The sequence below is a fragment of the Aythya marila genome, assembly GCF_965140915.1.
Source record: "Aythya marila genome assembly, chromosome: 9".
NCBI classification, from domain to species: domain Eukaryota; kingdom Metazoa; phylum Chordata; class Aves; order Anseriformes; family Anatidae; genus Aythya; species Aythya marila.
Window position 1 is genome coordinate 1,673,884 of NC_139050.1, and position 14,209 is coordinate 1,688,092.

At 37.9% G+C, this 14,209-nt stretch overlaps 1 long non-coding RNA gene across 2 annotated transcripts in view; it reads right to left on the minus strand.

Annotated features, from left to right (window-relative positions):
* LOC309881575 overlaps window positions 1-14,209 on the minus strand; it is a 57,339-nt gene that overhangs the window by 28,435 nt on the left and 14,695 nt on the right. Inside the window, exons 2-3 of one of the 2 annotated variants that reach the window (XR_014318160.1) lie at window positions 10,773-10,835; window positions 8,289-8,467 (exon numbers count right to left, since the gene is read on the minus strand). This is a non-coding gene — a long non-coding RNA (uncharacterized lncRNA). The remainder of the gene's footprint in view (window positions 1-8,288; window positions 8,468-10,772; window positions 10,836-14,209) is intronic. The other variant, XR_014318159.1, reaches the window with a different exon arrangement.

A 14,209-nucleotide genomic window follows, 5' to 3' on the forward strand; every position in this document is an offset into this window, starting at 1 on the left:
TACATACACCAAAGCACTGTAGGATTAATTAAGGTGTCAAGTTACTCAAGATTTGCAGCAGCTTTAAAATATGTGATGGCAAAAACTATTTGAAAGGTATTTAACACTCTGAGAAGTAGCATTATGGGTGATTATTACAGGTTTTGGTACCAGTTCCTCAGGTTAGCAGGTTTGTCAACTAGCCAAAATTTTTATAGACAAAATATGCCAGTCTTGTGACTAAGTGACACATACTATTTGTCTCATGTAGAAGCTTCTAGAAAATACAACTAAAGCTGTGTTTTCCTCCTGAAACTAGATTTACAACAGAATTTTCATCTGTCAGTCTTTATCTTTTCTGTCCTGAACAAGCTTTGGAGAGCTCACCTGCATAGGCTGGGTAGCAGGAATTGGAACATAAACCTGTGCTTTTGGAACATAAACCTAAGTTTGTTAATCAATCATAAATATTTGAACCTATGAAATGGAGATTTATCTATTGCAGTCTTCCATACCAGTACACATCATGCAAGACCTAGTATAGTAAGCAAATATAAAAGGTATATGTCCTCAGTCTAGGGAAAAAAAAAAAATATATATATATATAAAACAAACTCTATCTTCTATCTTCTAACTTCCCTTTTGATTCCTTAGTCTGATCTGCAGCAGAGTAATGGATGCTGAATATGTGAGATCAAAGCAGACACTGCCATTTGAATTTTATTCATAGGTGTCAGCATTTCATAAATTTAATAAATGTTGATATTTTAAAATATGATCAGCCATCACTATTTTTCTATTGGCTATTAAGTTAGCAGTTTGGATATTACTTTAGATGGAAATTCTGAACATTCACTAGCAAAAATTGCATGATTTTTGCAAGTCGTTATCACTAGAGGATAGTTGAAATAGCTGGTCTTAAACAGGTATTTGAGAATGATCCTTTCAGGATGCTTTCCACTGGGAAATGCTCTTTCCCTAATTTGAAAGCACAGTTATGTGAAATCACACCAGGAAAGAACAGAAACTAATATTACCAATCAGTTTGTTCAATGCTACAATCCCCTGTTAAAGTCCAAGGTGCAGGTGACAGTCTAACTGCTTTGCGTTTTACACTGGAAAGTTTTGCATTGCGGTTTACAGACAGACAGACTGGCTTTGTCACCAATTTCAGGCCCAACAGTGAAATTCTGCATAGCCTTCTAAAAGTTAAAGTATTGTTAAGCAACGTTATTACATGTGTCGTGCTTCACACTTCTATATTAATTACATGTTGTCTGTTTCTCAGCAAAGACTGACTTCAGCTGTGCCTCAGCAAACAAATACATTAAAGATCACTGGAAGACAGCTCTTGCCTGTCAGTTCTGAATAATGCTCTATTTCTATTTTGCTAAGATTTATATTCTTAGAAACACAGAATTTGCGGTAGGGAATTAATGGGAAAAATGTTAAATGCTGATCCTCTGCTATATAGTTTCCATTAATGTTACATGTCCCCTGTTTCAATCAAGGTAACACTAAACTACATCCAGATGACATTTTCCTAGAAAACAAACAAACAAACAAACAAACAAAAAGAATATATTTTTTATTTTACGATTCAGGTCTACTGTATTACCTTTTCAATGCTGATTACTAACTACTGTGAAACCAGCTGTGTATACATCCTTTTGGGAGAAGACAGCAAAAAGCACATTGGAAGACTAAACAAACATCTAAACTATAAAATCCCCCACTGCACCAACAGGTTTTTAAAATTTGTAGTAAGTTGATCATTTCTGCTGGGAAAACACAATATATTGTATATCCATTTTCTGTTCCTTTCTATTCGAGCTTATAACACAAACCCAGAACTTTATCTTTTTTAGAGAAGATTTCATTAGTAACCAGAAATATTACTTTTTTTTTTTTTTTTTTTTCTCCACGAGGAGGTTGGGGGGGGGGGGAGGCTAATGTTGGGAAAACAGATATCCAATATCTCTCAAACTTTCTCTGATTACTGTCAGAGTAATGAACCACCCAGATTCAGCCAGGAGTTCTGACTCAGGTCTTTATAATGGTTCAAGCTACCTGCCTGAGCCTCAGCTTTCTTTTTCTACCAGGCCACAGAAGTTGGTATCACATGAAGACTGAACCAAGACAGAGCACATATCTAAGAAATATTTATCTCTAAGAACGTGCACTGGCATTGTCTTCACTTACAGAAATGAAGGTTTCACAGAATTTCAAAGCCCCATTTCTTAGAAAACAGTATGTTCCAGAGGCCAAGAACATACTACTCTCTAACATCATTTATCTTATGATAAAAAAATTAAGGTGTCTACTATAATCCAGATGAGAAATACTGCATAAAAATTATGCAACAGAACAAGAAATTCTGTCACCTACGTTGTACATGGGCAGCCTTAGTAAAGTGATCCCAACTGATGTAAAGGAAAGGAGTGAGCAGACGTAATAGGAAACACTTACACAGCTATTGTCATATTCCAATGCTCATGGACTCAATCTTCAATGACCAAAACAAAACAAAACAAAACAAAAAACAAACAAACAAACAAACAAACAAAAAAAAAACAAACAAAAAAACAGGCAGACTTCTGTCTACATTGGATTGAAATGTCCTGTTCATAGGCAGATACTTGAGGGTTTTTTTAGGCAGAATATCTGAAAGTTTTTAATTAAAACCAAAGAAAGAAAGAAAGAAAGAAAGAAAGAAAGAAAGAAAGAAAGAAAGAAAGAAAGAAAAAGGTAGAGCTGATTGAGCATTCGCAGTCTTCCACATTCAAGTGAATAAAATGATTTTGTACAGTAAGTATGGAGATCAATTAAAATTCTTTACTTCAGTTATAATTGACAAGCCTCACAAGCACAAAGTGATTTAATTTCCCATATCAAACCAAATGCTGTTTTCTGCCAGCAAAGGACTATTCTCTTACAGGACAGCATATTAATAATTCATCATCACTGCACATTCAAACAGATGAGATTCAGTAAAAACTTTTAATGAAAACAGCATTAACATAAACCCAGCACATAAAATATTTAAAGGAATAGTATTTTTGGTATTGGTAGGTATGTAGGTTTTTGTTTCCCTTTTTTATTCCATTGTGTTTCCTAATTAAAGTCCCTATACTCTTTGAGAAGCATGCAGAACGTAACAGTTGTATCAAGCAAGCTTACACACAACCCACAGGACTTACCCCCTTCAAGTAATAACTATAAAATGACTTGTGATAGAAGTTCATGCGTGGTAATACTTACACATGTACTTGGCTTAACTTAAATGAGCTTTTTTCACATGAAGTTTAATCAGCATGGCAAATAATATGAATGTGCTAAGTTTTGTCCCTCTAGATTGGAAGACTAGAAAATAGGCATTTAAACCTGACAAAATAAGATGATTCAGATCTAAGTCACTACTCTGCAGTGCAGAACAGCAAGGTTGTAAAACCAACGTTACTGCAACTCCGTTACTGCCAGGGAGATGATTCCCGCCCACACAGCCAGGAGTTCAAATGAGAGACATAAAATAGGGGCCATTATTCAGATTCAATAAGGCTAAAAAGGCAACAAGAAAGATGTCATTTATTGTCTGATCCTAAATATACTGAAGTCTATAAGAGTTTATTGACCATAAATATTTTCTCTATATAGCTTCCCAAATGATCAACAGCACTACCGGCCTCTAATTACTTTGTATTTTTAAAGTTTCACATCAGAAAAGTTAAGAGAACTGTCCATATATTTAGCAGATAGGCAGAAAAAAATCTGCAGTGCACATTGAATCTGCAGTGAATCTGCAGTGAACACCTGTAATAGATCTGTCTTACTAATCCAATTATGGAGAAAGTCACTCCATTATGTTTTGTAAGTGGTATTCACCAGTGGCATGTCAACTTTCTGAATGTTTTATAATGTTTTGGCAATTGCCCTTTGTTCTTATCAAACACATTTATATGCACAATGAACCACCTGGTGTTACTTTCAGTGTGACCATGCACACACAAGCATCGCACTGATATATGGTTAAACTATACATTTAAAAAAAGACTGGAGGTTTGATGCTGCAAGGTGCTGCCTATACCAACTGTGACCCAAGATTCTATCTCTCTCTCTATATGAATAACCATAGTCAAAGTTAATGGAGTTTCTTATATATACAGTTACATCCACATTTTGATGCCTTGCTGGATATCTAGAATACATTAAATACCTACATAAGAAAAAGTTTGTAAAGCATGGACTCTTGTTTACACAAAGAGAGGGAAAAAATACCACAGTATTATCCTTTTCTCTCTGAGCAGAAAATAGAGATACTGGTAAAGAAAAAAGAATATTTTTCTCCATTATCTAATATGCCTGTGTTATACATTTCTACTGTACATAGTTCACATGTGAGAAGGAAAAAAAAATCACAAAATCAATTTACATATGCACTAGACCAAACAGCAGCCAATTTGTCCTCATCTCCAAAACAGCTAACTTAAGAAATGGCAAATTTTAGAATTCTTACAGTAATTAAGTAAAAGTTATTTAGAACAGAGAAAAAAGTGGGATGAAGAGAGTAGAAGGAATAGAGCTTTTGAGGACATGCTGAATATGACAGCCAGTATCACGTGACATTTGCTTTATTAAAAGTCCAGATTGAATGCAAAAAGGTGCCTACCTTCTGAATAGTCCTTGACGTAAACCACAAGTTTTATTATACTTCATTATGAGAATTATGTGCACTAAGAGACTAAGAAAATATATAAATATGCTTTTAGTTAGATTGTTTTTTCAGTTCAAAATCCATATTTCCTTTCAGATTTTGCTATATTACTTAGCAATACACTTATAAGTGTTTTGCAAAATGCTCCCAGAACTTCCTAAATTGATACTCCAGAAATAAGATGGGATATTCAAAGCTTTGTAATAATTTTTTTTCTTCTTCTATCTTGCAGAAGGCAGGAAGGAGGGGGTGAGGGGCAGCAGTAGCAGGGGCTAATAAAGAAGTTACAGACTTCACATCTCCAAACAGCAGGTTTCCAAACAGCAGATTTTGCCCAACTTGATCTCTTCTCCTACAATGTATTTTGTGTCTTGTGAAATTCATCCTGGAATATCCACATGCACATCCCCACCTCATGTCTATTTCTTCTCCCATGGCCCAAAACATTCTATTCTTTTTGACCTACCGATCCCACTGGAGCAAGTACAGGTCGCATACAAATCCTGATGGTGATGCATGTCCCAATGCTCTTCAGTGCAAGCAACCCTCAGCATCTGCTGTGACAGATTTCACGCCAGTATATTTTCTTCCAATCTTGAAATCAATTTCAGATGTGGCAAGTGTGCCCAGAGATCTCAGTGTCTCTCATACCTCTCCATTACTCATCAAGCTACATGTACTTTGAAAGCCCAGTTGGATTTTTACAGTACACTTCAATATACAGAGTCAGGAGGACCATGATACTCAAGCTACACTTCTACAGCAAGACCTGTAGAAAATATATTGGCATAGTTTCCTGGATAAATTTTTACTCTTTAACAAAATTATCCATGTGGGCTTTTCTGACAGGGTCTCTCCAGAATCCAACCAGCTCCCCTACAGCACTCCATCATAAGGTAACCTCAGAAAGAACAGTCAACAAATTTGTTGCCAATGATTAACTACTGTTTATTTCTAGTGTTTCCCAGATGTAAAACACTTCTGTTAAATCATTGCAAGTGAAATTAGGCAGCTTGTTAGTGCAGCCTAATAATTCATTAGCATTTCAAATTCCTGCAAGAGGATAAAATACTTCAGCATCTGATTGCCCAAATATTAACAGCTAATGTCTTTTGTTTATATGTAACTATCTAAAGCCTGTATGAGAAGCCAGCTATACAACACAGTAAAAGTTTCTGCTTTTTCAACAGTACTTAGAGTTCACCAGATTCCTTTTCCCTGAGGCTTTTTATTAATCTTTACCCTCACCCTTCTGATCATTATCAACTTCACATCTATCCTACTCGCATAAAAGAAAAATTCACAACTCTGCCCACAACAAGATCTTTTTTACTTTCCTTTGACATAGCTCTCAGTGTTTGTTATGAATGAATGTGTTTCTTCCAGAATACTGATCCAAAATTTGCAGATTTGGGTAACCAAAGTTTTTTCATAGAGACTCCATACATTAGCTTAACATTAGTCTACAAATCAATACACAAAGGAATAGGGAGAGATCAGAATTACAGATAAAGGTTTCAAATATTTATTAATAGAGTATTAAAAGTTGCTGTCCTGATCTAATAGCAGGAAGTAAATGCGATTCAGACAACGAAGACTGAACACAATCTAGTACTAGATTCTCATCTAGTAAATGAAGAACTACAGCTATAAGTTAGTTACCCTCATACAGAAAGTAAGAAACAAAAACTGAGAACTAGTTTGTTCTTTGTGCAAAAATTATGGATGCTTAGGAAAAAAATGGCATCATAGAAAGATCCAGGGAGACCTTTCCTGCATTGGAAAATTTTGCAAGATCATCTAAACAAGTTTCAGTGACTTTGGTATCTGACATCTATGGGAAAGCTACACACTTATTTAATATTTTTCTCTTCATACTGCTCCCCAAAGAAGGAAAAAAGCTTTCAGCATCACAGCCATGTATGGGTGCTGCTGGCGGTGTACAAGCCAACATGCTGCTGTGTCGATGATATCCTATTTTTAATGCTTTTACTTTGTGATAGGGTATCTGATGCAAAACAAACACCACAAACCATTAGAGACCTGTGAGACAAACTGAAATCCAGTGCCCTTTGCACTGTTCCTACTGTGCCATTAAACTTAGGACTGAGAAGTTACTGATCAGTCTCAATTTCCTAGTAACTGACCATTAAATACTCTAGCAGAAGCAAACTGAATCTGAATTACAACAAAGGTTTAAAGAAGAGTTTCAGTCATAGATGAACCAAACATAACCCCTTCTTGCCCTCAGCTTCCTAACTTTTCACACTTTTTTACTTGTTTGTAGTTTTTGAGATAATCACGTTTGAACAAAAATCACAGCAACATCATGAACTTGTGTAACACTGCTAGGTAACTCTTGGAAGTATGGGATATGGGGAAAAATGTATAAACAACAACACAATATATCATCATCTTGCTCTGTCAGCAGTCTTCGTTTCAAGAGCATTTTCAAAGCACCAGTACCATAATGCTAAGTACTAATACACTGAGGAGGCAGGCTCTCACCGTGCTAATTAACTCACCTATGGGGCTCTAGCTGCAGCCCACATAAACATTTCCAAAAGCATTTTCCTTCCCTCCTACTCCTTTGTCTAATATTTTTCATTACAATCACACTCAGGAAGAAAATTATAAAGCCCAGCATGACAAATGTGTCTTACCTCAGCTAAAACTATTTAGAAATAATATAAGGCTCAATAGAGAGGCACTTGTATTGGAAGAGCTTTTGACCTTCTAGCAATGGCAAAATAAGTTAAACTGTTGAAGACCATTTGAAGATGAAAATAAATGCTTTCTGCTTTTCTGGATGAGAGTTTCAAGGATTTCCACAGTTCATTTGCTGCAGAGGTCAAATCCAATCCAAAAAATTTCCTTCAATCATACTGGCTTTTTACTACAGCTATACAACTGTCATTCCCTTCTCACCTGTCTACATAAGAGTAATCATACCAGGATAGAGCTTAACATAAACAACTATAACTAGGACTTCTTGCACAGGAAGACAAGCAAGTGCCATTCCCAAAGCATCCACAGCAAAGCCTATTCTCAGATTTTCCTGTGAAAGCTCTTTAAGTCAGTCTTATCTACACATTGCTCATAGTGCATTTCCCATCTCTACTTCTCAACAGGCCTGTGTTCAAGCTGTATTGTATTACTTTCCGAATAGCTCACCTCCCTACTTTTTCATACAAGGATGAAAGCATAGCTTGCTTCCATAAACTGGAAAGGGATGAATAACCTGGAAACATATTAATGTGCTACTTAGACTTCTATACAGATCAGAAGCCTTTTGAAAAGCCTTTCATCACTCTTTTCCTATGTTTCCATTTTCTGATCATTAAGTGGAGGAAGCCATACAAATGCTCCAGCAAACAGAAATAAATACCTTAATTATAGAAAGAAAAAAAAAATCGTACTTTGAAAATTGAAAATAAACCTCATAGGAAAAACTCAAAACCCAAAGTTGAAGAGATTTTTTTTCTCCTTTATTTTTGGTGCTTACCTGTAAGACATTTTAGTCCATATAGTTGGACAGATTGAACTGTGCAGAATTTATCACTAGAAGAGATAATGACAAAACTCTAAGATCTCTTACCTCTGAGAAATATTTCCTTTTGACTGCTCTGAGAAACCAGACTAGTGATCAGACTAGTGATCAGCAACTAGTGATTCTTTGTTGATAGATGCCAACTATGGATCACGTGAATCAGCACGGGCATATCTCATGCATAGCTTTACGAAGTGCCACAGAGAAGCAGAACTATTACACAGCATCTGGAAGGTGAATGGAAAAATTATTCAGTACGAATAACTTTAATGTCTTGTTTTAGTGTTTTAGGGAAAGTTGCCAAGAATAGAATGCCTCTAATTATTACATAATCAACATTAGTTAGCAAAACTAGTTTATTATCATAGTTTAAGATTTGTGTGGAAGATAGCATATGGCCAAAGGCAAAAGGAGGCAATTTCAGTCAACCTATAAATATGATCTTCAGGGAGCAGCTCATGTGAAAGCACTTGCTTTCCAGAAAGCCAAAAGGCATTTCTCCTCCTAATGTATTTTTTAACAGCTTCCACCCCAAATAGAGTCCTACAGATTATTCTGGGGTGGCTTGCAAAAGGCAACTAAAGAAGGTTGGCCATGGGACTTAAATGCTCTACAGTAAGTGTGAACTCCATTATAGGATCATTAATTAGGGAGTACAGAAAGCAAGAGCTGAAAGCACTACCTTACAGGGTGAAAGTTGTACTTTATTCTCAACAGGGAACACTTTGGGTCTAAAAGTAACCTCTTGAATCAATCATGTGTCCAACTTTCAAGACATCCAAGAACCTCTGAGTATTAATCCTGCTAAGTCCTTGCACCATCTGCATTCACAAACTGCTCTCGAGCAGAGGGAGCTGTTTCCTAATAAGCAATCTTGACTTAGCAAAACATGTGAAGGGAATCCATAAACTCATCAGCACACGCCACCCTCCTTTTTTGATCCAGCATGAAATTACCATGTCACATTTGTGACAGAGGCACTAAGCACTCATCACATGCTGACTGTACATCAGGAATACACAGTGATGTTTGTAAATACTGACTTACAAAATGACTTTTCCATTGTATTGGTTGCAGCAATAACAGAAAAAACAGAATGTACATTGGTCTTAATTTAGGTAATGGATACAGTGTCTCCCTACCCAACTAGATTTTTCTCCTAATAAAGACAAAAATTAAACTTATTATTTTTTCAAACAGTTGAATACCACAGATTTTCACTTATTAAATCTATAATTTAGTGAGACAACACTAGAATTCTGAAGATCAAAGTATAGATCATTAGCATGAGGCCATTTTGGTTGGGTTTAAAAAAGGCTACCTTTGTATCTCTTCCCTCAGCTCCTTAGTATTACTTAGCTCTTTTCCAGATGTAAGAAGCATTGACTTCAGGAAACTCAGGGAACTCAGTTCAGTGCCCAGCTAAGGTGGCTCAATTACAATAGAAAGCAAAACACCCAAAAACTGTACAGAAATCAAAGTACAGCAATGTCATGTTCTACCTAAATTGAAATACAGTTGTCTTTGGTTTTGTGTGTACACAAAGGGCTTTCTTTCTACCAGGACTTTCCTCAGGGCAGTTTTACATTCAAGTTCCTTTGAAAGTAAAAGGAAAACCAACACAGACAGACCTAAAGGTAAATGAAAAAGGTTTCAAGGTAATCATGGCTTTCCTGCTTATGATCACAAAATTAAACTGGCCAGAAAAAGCTTATCTCACAAACGCCAAAATATATTTTATCATTTGACCAAATAGGTGTATGTAGGTGCTATATAAGGGACAATAACCAACAGAATTTAAGCTGGCAAAAAAGGTAGAATCCAACAAACACCTCAAATTTGGTCAGAATAGATCAGTTCTAGAAAAATAGAACTGCTCTAATACATTGCCGTTTTCACTGCAGATTTAATTATTTGCTTTGTTGAATTGCTATTTATTAATGCAACATAACTAGCAACAGAAACTGTACTTCCTTATGTGAAACAACAAGAGATCTATTCTTCCCTTGGAGTGCTGAAATTTCTGATTTTACCCATGGGTACTCTGCATTTTGCATAAGTAAAATTAGAGTGCTTATTTATGTTCTGTACACTTAAAGGGAGAATGTCCAAAATATGATCACAACAACAAATCTGAAAAGCAAATGAATTCAGTGCATTTTCTACCTCACATCCAGTTCCAAAACAGTCAATATTATGCCCAAAGAATGTCTACAGATTCGGAGCTATTGACTAGCTAGAGCATCTTTATGATTTAACAAGTTTCATAATCACTCTCAGAACATAGACAAATGGTATTATAAAAATAATCGGTCCTTGAGTTTAATTTTACATCTAGAACATAATAGAATATTTAATATTTAATCAAGTCAATGCCACAAAGTTACTTGCTACTTCTCTAGTGGGAAGAAAGGGTCACAAAGGCATATTTGTATTGGATAGCACATGACTATATGAATATACCTAACTTCACTCTGTAGTAGAAATTCACAAAAGAAAAAATAAATAAATAAATAAATAAATAAAACTTACCTATGGTTAACTTGTAGGCTACTCACTGAGAATGAATGCTATCATGAAGACACCATGTTGCCCCTAGCACAAAAGACACCTATGAAGTCTGTTGGAGAATTACATCATACCACACGAACAGAGGAACGTAATTCATTTTGACTAAACTAAATTTTCTGATATCAAAACTGTTCTTAGTTTTGCTAAAATAAATAAATAAATAAATAAATAAATTCTTTCAGTGCCTAAATGGGGTTTAAATAGCATACTGGAAAATAATTCTCTGTCAGATAGGCAAGCAGTATAATCCAAAATGTAAGAGGCATGGAGGCATTTAAGATCCTGCAATTCTTATCCAGACATGCTTGTTTCCTCAACAGAACAGGTGCCCTGAAATTCTGCTTGTGAGACGTGGTGAAGTCCTCCAACTAGCAATGAATACTCAGCACCAAGAAAAGATATCTTAATATTGAAACCAATCTACACAGATCTAACATACACACAAAATATATAACTTTATAAACAATAACATAAAAAATACAGCAATCTTCTTTTCACAGATTAAAAAAAAAAATAAAAAAAGTGAGCAGGGTAGGGCTATTTTGTTAACATGTACAACACTTGACCTCATTCTGGCACAGCTGGCCCCACAGAAATGCTCACTCAAGGATAAGCACAAAGCACGTGAGCAGGACAGGGAGAAAATTAAACCAGTAACGTGTTTTTCTTCCACAGCGTAAAAACCTTCATGTAAACAAGTGGTTGAGCAGCACTGACCACACTCCCATCTAGTAATTCAATTAGTTATGATGGCACTCATGCCGTAAGCTTTAACTTGGGCAATTAACGAGTTGGTGCTTGGGGTACTTAAGAACACTAGACTTCTGTTTCTGAAGGGATCAACATGGATATTTTCAGAATGAAGTCATACTCATGTGTATAGATAACTAGTAAAGATATCACCAGTGACTTCTACATGGGCAATGAAATCCAATTCAGGCACCCAAACAGGAAGCTTGATTTTAAAAAGGCATCCATTTACTGCCTTTCATAGTACTTTCCAGTGGTCGCTCATTTACATACATTCCCTTACCTAACTTTAAGAATTTCTTTTTTAATTTAGTGATTTATGGTGGCCCTTTCTGCACATTATACTTTCCATTTTTATAAAGAAACTAAAAGGTGATTGTAAGTCATTGCGACCTCAACAGTGTATCAGAAATTCAGAACTGGGATTAAAATAAAAAAAAAAATGTTCTCCAAGATCACTGTATACCTAACATCATCTCCACAAATGGAAATTATCAAAAGGTCAGACGTAAAAAGCAGCAATTCATAAATACTAATTAGCACCTTTCTAGTGATTGCATGATAACATTTGCTGATGCATAATTGAATTAAAAAAAAAAAGAGAGTGTGGGTAGATTTAATCACAGAATCACAGAATCACAGAATTTTCTAGGTTGGAAGAGACCTCAAGGTCATCGAGTCCAACCTCCAACCTAACGCTAACAGCCCTCCACTAAACCATATCCCTAAGCTCTACATCTAAGCGTCTTTTGAAGACTTCCAAGGATGGTGACTCCACCACTTCCCTGGGCAGCCTGTTCCAATGCCTCACAACCCTTTCAGTGAAGAAGTTCTTCCTAACATCTAGCCTAAAACTCCCCTGGCTCAACTTAAACCCATTCCCCCTCGTCCTGTCACCAGGCACGTGGGAGAACAGATCAACCCCCACCTCGCTACAGCCTCCCTTGAGGTACCCATAGAGAGCGATAAGGTCGCCCCTGAGCCTCCTCTTCTCCAGGCTGAACAAGCCCAGCTCCCTCAGCCGCTCCTCGTAGGACTTGTTCTCCAGGCCCCTCACCAGCTTCGTCGCCCTTCTCTGCACCCGCTCAAGCACCTCGATGTCCTTCTTGTAGCGAGGGGCCCAAAACTGAACACAGTACTCGAGGTGCGGCCTCACCAGAGCTGAGTACAGGGGGACGATCACCTCCCTAGCCCTGCTGGTCACGCTGTTCCTAATACAAGCCAGGATGCCGTTGGCCTTCTTGGCCACCTGAGCACACTGCTGGCTCATATTCAGCCGACTGTCCACCATCACTCCCAGGTCCTTCTCTGCCTGGCAGCTTTCCAACCATTCCTCTCCCAGCCTGTAGCTCTGCTTGGGGTTATTGCGCCCCAGGTGCAGGACCCGGCACTTGGCCTTGTTAAACTTCATGCAGTTGACCTCAGCCCATCGGTGCAGCCTATCCAGATCCTCCTGCAGAGCTTTCCTACCCTCAAGCAGATCGACACACGCACCTAACTTGGTGTCATCTGCGAACTTACTGAGGGTGCACTCAATACCCTCGTCCAGATCATCAATGAAGATATTAAAGAGGACCGGCCCCAGCACCGAGCCCTAAGGGACGCCACTAGTGACTGGCCTCCAACTGGACTTGGCTCCATTCACCACGACTCTTTGGGCCCGGCTATCCAGCCAGTTTCTAACCCAACGAAGCGTGTGCCAGTCCAAGCCAAGAGCAGCCAGTTTCTTGAGGAGAATGCTGTGGGAGACGGTGTCAAAAGCCTTGCTGAAGTCAAGGTAGACCACATCCACAGCCTTTCCCTCATCCACCCAGCGCGTCACTCTGTCATAGAAGGAGATCAGGTTCGTCAGGCATGACCTGCCTTTCATAAAGCCATGCTGACTGGGCCTGATCGCCTGCTTGCCCTGCAAGTGCTGCATGATGACTCTCAGGAGGATCTGCTCCATGAGCTTTCCTGGCACTGAGGTCAAACTGACAGGCCTGTAGTTTCCTGGGTCAGCCCTCCGGCCCTTCTTGTAGATGGGCGTCACGTTTGCTAGCCGCCAGTCGATTGGGACCTCCCCCGATAGCCAGGACTGTTGATAAATGATGGACAGTGGCTTGGCCAGCTCCTCTGCCAGTTCCCTCAGTACCCTTGGGTGGATCCCATCCGGCCCCATCGACTTGTGCACATCTAAGTGCCATAGCAGGTCACCAACCAGTTCTTCGTGGATAATGAGGGCCACATCCTGCTCCCCATCCCCTTCCACCAGCTCAGGGTACTGAGTATCCAGAGAACATCCGGTATTGCCGCTAAAGACTGAGGCAAAGAAGGCATTGAGCACCTCCGCCTTTTCCTCATCTCTTGTAACTAAGTTTCCCCCCGCATCCAGTAAAGGATGGAGATTCTCCTTAGTCCTCCTTTTTGTGTATAATAATTTTGTGTATAATAATTCATTCCTCCCACACTAATCAGAGTTTAACTATTTATTCTAACAAGTACAATTAGGTATTTTCTTCTTTTTTTCTTCTACATTTGTGAATAACAATCAGTCCATCTTTTTAATACTCTCTTATTTAAAGCTAAAGAGAAGGGGGAACCATTGCAAATAACATAGCAAAATCATTTTTAGTAACTCTAAGTTTTTAAATGTTTTAATTGTACAC